Source organism: Phragmites australis, chromosome 8 (assembly GCF_958298935.1).
Source record: "Phragmites australis chromosome 8, lpPhrAust1.1, whole genome shotgun sequence".
In the NCBI taxonomy this organism is placed as follows: Eukaryota; Viridiplantae; Streptophyta; class Magnoliopsida; order Poales; family Poaceae; genus Phragmites; species Phragmites australis.
In genome coordinates, this window is record NC_084928.1 from 4,026,072 (window position 1) to 4,033,190 (window position 7,119).

A 7,119-nucleotide genomic window follows, 5' to 3' on the forward strand; every position below is an offset into this window, starting at 1 on the left:
ACTTGGCGGTTGACGGCGGGTGATTGGGGCTAAGCGGGTGCTTGGTGCCGGACAGTCAAGTAGGTCAAGCGGAGTCAATGATGATTCTAGCTGTATACGTGGAGGTCAAGCAAAGTATGAAACAGAGGATGAAGATGACGTGTTGACAAAGTCAAGCGAAAGGGATATCGGTGCAAGTGACAAGGCGGTCCGAGGGATCGGGAGAGGGAGAGACTTACCGACGGTCAAGATCGCAAGACAGAGTACACGTGTCGACATCAGAGCGTTTGCTTAAGGTGTAAGCAAGTGGCGAGTCACACTTTGAGAATCATGCAGAGGGTTTCGCGGTTTGGCATCAAAACAGTGGGAGGACTAGAGGAGTACATGGCACTATCGCAAAGCTTGTGTTGAGGCGAAGCTAAGTTGTGAAGACGCCACAGTCGTCCGATGAATGGAGAAGAAAATGAACTAAAATACTCTCGGTGGTAGATAAAAGTGTACTACAAGAGAGGAGTATTTTGGGAAAAAATTAGAAAATTTAGGGGTCAAGTTTCCTAGGCCTATAAATAGAGGGGTAGGGCTATGGGAGAGTTAGAACCAGCCATTTGAATCCCTTGTGCCACTCATATGAGAGCTTGTGCTAGGGTTTTAGAGAAGAGGAGTATGAGTGCTTACCCTATGTAATAGGTGAGAGTTTTAATACGAAAATCTTTATAATCGATCTAAAATAGGGCTGATCTATTTGAGTAATGAAGTTTATTTTGTTACATATGCTTGAATTCCCATTCTTCTAGTTTTCCTCTCTAGATTCCCTTAGCTTGTGTGCAGGTTTTTTCTTGTCGGTGTTGATTTTTGTTTTTCTTTTTGAGCTGAAATTTAACACCTTGGGAGGTTATTCTACTTTATGCTAAAAGCATAAAATTCACATACATATGCATATGTGATAGGGTCTTGAATTCCCTTGCCTTTAGACCATCATCTTGGAGATCTTCTTCACCTAGTATTCATCTTTTGATCCTTGAGTGATCTTTTCTCAAGATTCAACATTTTTGTTGGGATGAGTCATTAATTAGTTTGTTGTAGAATCTAGCGTTTGATTCCAACTATGACACCCACCTTTTGTTGAACCTTCAAGTTTGGTTTTTTATTTTTCTCGGAAACTCCAGACTCTTCGGTCCCATCTCTGGAGTCTTCGGACTTTCTGGGTAGGTGCAGTTCTTCCGTTGCGTGTTTGTGTTGCATTCTGTTGTGATTATCTTTTAGAGGTACGTTGAGTGATCAAATATGAAAAGGATATCAATTTCACAAGAAATCTGTTGATGCGCTTATTCACCCCCCTCTAGTCACCACTCTCGTTCCTACACCTTCAACCAAGCTGCTAATGGGTGGACATGAGCTGATGGACACGCACGTTGAGAGGATTTGCCAGGCGGTGACCTGAAGAAGAAGAGGGGAGAAAGAACACGCTAACTTGGCCAGAGAGAATTCGCGGATGACTTTCCTTGAGTTCGGAGTTCCATGGAGCCGGTGTAGCGGTCGGCTGCGCCTATATAGTAGTCGGCCGACCCAATTGTTTGGTTTGTCGTCCCATGATGGCCCTCCTTGAGCGTATGGGCCTACCTGCTTTGCAGCCTTCTTCAACCTTCATTCTAGTCATCATCTTAAATCTCTGTCCGCCACAACATTCTTTTGCGCCGGTGAGCCTTCCTCCATGCTCTCGCCTTCTCCCGTCATCATCCTCTATCTCCAATTGTGTGCCGTCAACCCTCTGTCAGCTAATTTGTACCTTCAGTTCACCCCGCCCTTACCCCACCCATCAACCTCTGTCGCCATTGTGGCCAGCGGCATCCTACCCAACCCTAATTTGCCGGAGGTAGGCGGCCGCGAGGGAGGCAATGGTGATGCTACGGCGATATGGGAAGAAACAACGAGGAAGGGTTCAAGATGACGTACGAGGAGGGAGAACGAGATGGAACATCAATGATGTTCGATTTAGTTTCACACAAATCTTGATGCTGGCCTCTGCTGCAGCTTCTGCTCGACGGCTGTGGCGGTTGGCCCACAGAGAAGAAGATATTGCTGCTTAAAATGGGCCAATTCCCTAAGTTTCCCATGTTGGTAGGACCGGAAGAGGGCCATTCATTCCATGCGATCTCACCGGCGCATGAAAGCCCACACGCTCGTTACCGAAGAATTGTGTCACATCGGCCAGCCGAGATAATACTTTTTTCCTGAACTGTTCTGTTTTCTTCCTTCTTTTTTAGCGACAAGTTGGAGCTTGGAACACACCAGCTTCGACGGCTGGAACGGCCTGCCCTGTGTCCAGACTCCAGAACCTGCGTGCTTCGTAGCCGTGGTGCATACACGTCCATCTCTCCTTGCCACAACGTCGCAACGCGACAAGGTCAGGCCGGCCGCCGGGCGCTGTACAATCTAGTGGCCGTGCCGCATGTGATGATACGATACGCCGTGCCCTTACCCTGGTCCAGCTAGTGATCTGATAAGGATCGGAGCAACGGTAAAGGCCAACGACGCCTGACGGCAACATACGACATACGTACAGCCACTCAAGGGCGAAGCCAGCATAGAACGTCACCGGATCAGCTCCATTAAATAATAGGGTTAAACTTAACGATAAACTGTAATTTATTAAGAAATTATAGAATTTCGTCAGAGTCAGCTGACCGATAAAAAGGGCTAGCTCCGCCCCTGCAGCCACCCACTGAGAGATCAGCCTCCGTGTTGGGTATCCAAGACCCGTTGGGTCGGTATAGAAGAAAGAAACCATCGAAGCATCGAGCACTATTCTCTCCAGGTCACACGAGAGAACTAAGGTACTAGCTGCATGCAGCACGCATGGAAAGCACATGAGAGGCCATGGAAGCTAGCTAGGCCGGTATTGCTGCCCGTGCAGGAGCTCGTCGGGCACGGCGCCGCGGGCGACGTGCCAACCAGGTACGTCGCGCGCGCGCACGACCCGCCGGCCACTGCCGTCCCTGCGGTCGCGCCGGTCCCTGTCATCCACCTAGACCGCCTGTGCCGGCCGGACGGCGCCGACGAGGACGCGAACGAAGCTCCGGCTGGTGCTGGAGTCCTGGGGGCTCTTCCTGGTACGTGCAGTGACCTCTTCCTACTAAGATACCCCATGCACGGGTGTTATTTCATCTTGTCACGTACGTCGATCCGTGTGATGTCCAGGTTGCCAAGCATGGCATCGAGGCCTCTCTGATGGACGCGTTGAGGGAGTTCTTCCGGCAGCCGCTCGAGGAGAAGCAGAAGCACACCAACATGATAGACGGCAAGCACTTCCAGCTCGAAGGGTACGGGAACGACCGTGTGCGATCCGAGGACCAGGTCCTGGACTGGTGCCATGTCACACCTAATTTTAAAAAAACAAACTAGATATATTTCACATGTATGTTAGAATCAAATTTTCATATATACGATGATATCATAAGTGAATCATTATAATATCATTACATAATAATAAGGTTCAATACAACAGGAGTCGTAGGTCTTAAAGAAAAATACTAAGATAAATCAACAGTAACAGGTCTTTTATATATCTACAGGCATTGCCTAAAGGAGCACCAGCCTAAACCATCATCTCTGGGTTGAAGTCTTCCTCCTCTTAGAACTCAGCTCCATCGTCCGAACTCAGCTCCATCGTCCGGAAGATCCTCGAAGTCTTCACCTTCTGAGTAGCAACAAATGGTTAGAAGAAAGTAAGTGTGAGTACATAGAGTACTCTGCAAATGTGAGAAGGTATGACATGAGGGTATAAGATAAGAAAGGATGAATCCAGATTTACTGCATCTATACCATCATATCCTAGGACTTAAAAAGACTTAGTAGTCCTATTTACTATGTGTGATGATACCAACATTAAAAAAAATAGCTCATCGGATTCCATCTGTCTACCAAACTCACAAGGTATCCCACAACTTGGCTACCAACTCATCGGGTTACCGCCACCCAACTACCAGAACCAACCATCCAAAATCCCCCCACTAATCATGAAAAGTCAAAGCCTGCTCTTGACCGTGAGCACAACTGATATATCAGTTTTACACTCTGCAGAGGGTGCACACTTTACCCATGAGTCATGATTCCCGTGTTACTTTACACTTTCGAGGTGTAGAGCCGGGGTCTCACTACAAGGCCTTTACAAAGTGCCTCTAAATCTATGCACACCCACTAAGATTTCATCGCTAACAAGGATTCTATCCACTACGAAGGCCCCTTCTTGTGCTACTCAACAGCTAACTAGTGCGCACAAAATAAAGAGGACATCTAATTAATTGGTCAGATCATACCCATATAAGCCTCGTAGTTGCGCTGTTGTATCGGGTTACATGTCCATGAATCGGTTCTTAGGATCTAAAGCAGGTACTCGCACATTACCTAATACCCACACAACAACCATACCAACCAAACCAACCTGCCTAGATCCTTATGATTCATTTTACTACAAACATTACCCAAACTTGTTCATATTGCATAGAACATTTAACAGATTAACATTTAACACCACTCGACTCGACAACATAACTAAGCATTTCTACCCTTAACACTCGAACTACAACACAAGCAACAAGGATAATCATGGAAGTATCTAGTAAACCTTAACAATGGGATTCATATTGACAAGCATATAACTAAAAGTAAAAGACACACTTTCCTACAATAGAATCAATATGATCAAGGATACTTGCCTTCAACAACGGGTTACTTAAACTGAAAAGTCTGGTCATGCATGTTCATGAACTGCTCGTCTCCTATTGCATTTGCGAACATGCAAGCAAGTATAAACATATAAGAATAGTACACCAAACAGTAGCAAAGCCCTATAACAAAAAATACTCGCTACTACAATCATGTGAGCATAAGAATCGCCTAAAACGGAGCTCGTATGAAAAAGTTATAAATGTTTTAAGCTACATGGGTCTTTTTGCAAAAGGGATAGGGCTATTTTGTAAAAAAACATAAAAGTTCTAGAGATTTATTTGTAAAAGTTTAGGGACCTATATGCAAATATATTAAACTTTAGGGGGATAAAAGTAAAATAATAGTATTGCTAAGGTTTTTTTTGAAAACCAAATAGAGCATAAATGTAAAATTACCTATTTAAAAGAGTTAACAAATTTATTTTTATTTATAAAACCCTATTTACTACGTCAGCATACTGATTGGACTCGGGTGGATGATGTGGCTGACACGTGGACGACACATGTTGATACGTGGTGCTGACGTGGCGGCTTCTAATTGGATCGCGAAGGGGTACGGGTTGGGTTTAATCTTGACCGCTCATCAACGATCGAACGACCGAGAGCAAATGGGAGGATTGGCGGCCGGTGGAGACAGAAACACGGTGGTGCTCCTCCGGACAACGTCTGTGGATTGATGGAAGACCCGTTACCGTTGGTTTATTTTAATTTTTTACTTTAAAATCTATTTGTCCTTTTGTAATGAATCTTATCATTATATAATACTATTATAATAATTTCTCTTATAACATCAAAAACTTGATTGTAATATGCACGTGAAATATGCCTCAAGGTGGAGCCCGAAGATGAGAGAAATCTTACACTTTGGCCCAGACAACCCAAATCTTTCAGGTGATCTCCCACTGTTGATGGTGCTGTTAAATATCTCAAATCTTTCAGGTGATCTTCCAATCATGATGGCATTTATTGCAGTATCAGTACGCCCCAGTTTGCTATTTATTTATCTCACAAGTGATTTTTTTTCTCATATGTTTTGTTTGTCATCAAATTTCGTGCCGTCGTTAGATTTGCTATGGGATTAGTTGATTTTTATCGAGTGCAAAAGATATTAGGTGATTGTGGTTTGAGTTTTTACTCCAAAAGATACATAAACACCGCTTCACTCAACGTCTCATTGTACCAGACAACGTACTGTAGCAGAACACAGTACTACGTGAACTTCCAAACAGAACAGAGCCTCTAACGCCTTTCCATGTTCTGCTGGCCGCAGGGATGTTCTGCACAAGTTCACTACGGGATGCACGGATGTGACAGACCGTCTCCTTCCCGCCATGGCGAGGCTGCTGGACCTTGACGACGACTATTTCAACAACCAGTTCGGCAACAAGGCCGACACCTACGCCTGATTCAGCTACTACCCTCCGTGCCTGAGGCCGGATCTCGTCTTTGGCCTCAAGCCTCATTCCGATGGCACCTTCATTTCGGCTCTCATGGTTGACAAGAGCGTTGGTGGACTCCAGGTCCTCAGGGATGGCGTCTGGTATGATGTGCCGACCAGGCCTCACACCTTGCTGATCAACCTTGGAGACCAAATGGAAGTAATGTGCTCCTCTCCTGATGAAGCTTTTTTGTGAAATGCATGAGACAACTACAGTATTTTTCATTACACATGTTTCCAAGTCCTTGCTTCACTGAATTGAACATTTTATATGCAGATAATGAGCAATGGGTGCATAGGGTGGTAACAAATGCTGAGAAGGAGAGGCTATCAGTGGTTCTGTTCTACTCTGTCGATCCTGAGGGAGACATCGAGCCTGCAGCTAAGGTGATAAATGAGAAGCGACCAGCACTCTACAAGAAGATGAAAACCAAGGACTATATTGCCGATCTCTTCGAGTATTTCTCTCAAGGAAGAAGGCTTATTGACAGCGTAAAGTTCTAAGTATAGTATCATGGCTTGCAAAGTTGTGATTTGTACAAACATGTTGCAGGTAAAGGGCAGATCAAGAACTTGTAATATGCCAATTAATAAATAAAGTGTGACTAGGGTGATCAATTACTCAAACTTTTAGTTAAAACTGACCTATTTTAACCATATGTGCACCCTTTAAACCTAAAATTATACTCTCTGAAAGAACTTATTTATATATATTGTTACATGTACAATGAGATAGTGTACCTCTGCCGCTTTGCTCTAGCTCCGCATCTGCCCTTACACACCAGCAAAACCGCAGATGAAAAAGCGAGATTTGCCAATTTGGAAGGGCTAAAAGTTGGATGCAGATGTTTCAATGCGTATACCTAGAATACGCTTCCCAGAAAAGTTCAGTTTTTTTTTCTTCTTTGATATGAGAAAAGTTCATGGTTGCTATCGAGCTGGCTGTTCGTTATCTCCATCGTCCGTCTCCGTCTT

At 44.7% G+C, this 7,119-nt stretch overlaps 1 pseudogene; it reads left to right on the forward strand.

Moving 5' to 3' along the window:
- The first annotated feature begins 2,714 nt into the window (after positions 1 to 2,714).
- On the forward strand, positions 2,715 to 6,648 carry LOC133927536 (protein SRG1-like; annotated as a pseudogene).
- The last annotated feature ends 471 nt before the right edge of the window (positions 6,649 to 7,119 follow it).